The sequence below is a fragment of the Morone saxatilis genome, unplaced genomic scaffold (assembly GCF_004916995.1).
Source record: "Morone saxatilis isolate NCDOM2014 unplaced genomic scaffold, NCSU_SB_2.0 Contig16, whole genome shotgun sequence".
Taxonomy (NCBI): Eukaryota; Metazoa; Chordata; class Actinopteri; family Moronidae; genus Morone; species Morone saxatilis.
In genome coordinates this window covers 907,844-909,040 of record NW_023339718.1, presented here as the reverse complement: position 1 = coordinate 909,040, position 1,197 = coordinate 907,844, and positions in this window count along the sequence as shown.

Sequence of the window (1,197 nt, the reverse complement as noted above, 5' to 3'; positions counted from 1 at the left end):
GGGGGGGGGGGGGTTAGATGGCGAGAGACAGCAGAGGAGCGTTTCACAGAACACACCGGAGGCCGTTTTTGAGTGTGAAGAGCAGGCAGCGATGAGCGTCTGTAAGCATCTCCCACCTCCTCTCTCAGACTCAGAACACCCCGTCCTTTCCACCTCCTCTCTCACTTCTACCCTTCCTGTAACCATAGAGACCACCATTGCCTGAAGAGAGGTTTTCTCCCAGACAGACGTGGTGGTGTCAAGTGAGGATGCTGGATGTACGTGTGCACAAAAGCACACAGCTCAATTTATAGACCGCCCGCCTGAACAGTCTTTGTAAAAGCTTCTTTCAGCTGGGGACATGTATTGTACCTTCGCACAGATGCAAAGAACAACAGGATGTGGATGCCAATCAAATTACACGCTTGTCATAACAGGCTGCTTATTCGAGGAAGCTTTAATTTAAGTTTGACCATCTGCAGCATTATGCATGGAAAATGCAGATTGCAGGCCAGTTTTGTTGTACAATGTATTTGGTATTGCTGTGTGGATCTTTTTGTTTCTCTCATCGGTGTCTTTACAGCTTGATTCATAAAGCAGTGTCCCTCCACGTGACCTGTCCAGGGAGTATAGATCAGTCTTGCTGCTCTCAGAGGGTTCATGTACTACATATTGTCCCTGATCACTGAGTCGAATTGGTAAATACCAACTGAGAGACATTCAGTTCCCTTTATTGAACATAGTCTCCTTCGTGCAGCCCAGCTCTGTACCTCCCTCCTCCAGCAGCCCAAGAGACCCATTCCTAATCACTGACTCATAAAAAGAAATGCTTTTGACATTAACAGCCACCACATAACACAGGCAATAAGGCGAGCTTGACACTGCAGAAGTGCAGCACGATTGTTATTAAGATGGCACAGAGCAAGGGTATTAAAAATATGAAAACTGTGTTGGATGTAGAGTACAGTCTGAAGGTCTGAGAAATCTGCCTTTATCCTCATATCACCAATATGTACCACCATTTGTGTATATAAGTCCAGTTATGACATGACATGCCTGGTTGTTTAGTAATACCATCAGCGTCAGTAACTTGTATTACATTGCGAACACTACTTTATAAGGAAGCCAAGTGGTGTGGCACACAGCGTATCTTCTAGTGCGTGTGCTTTTTCAGACTGCAGTTTTTGTACCAAACAAAGACAGATGAAACAACCAGAG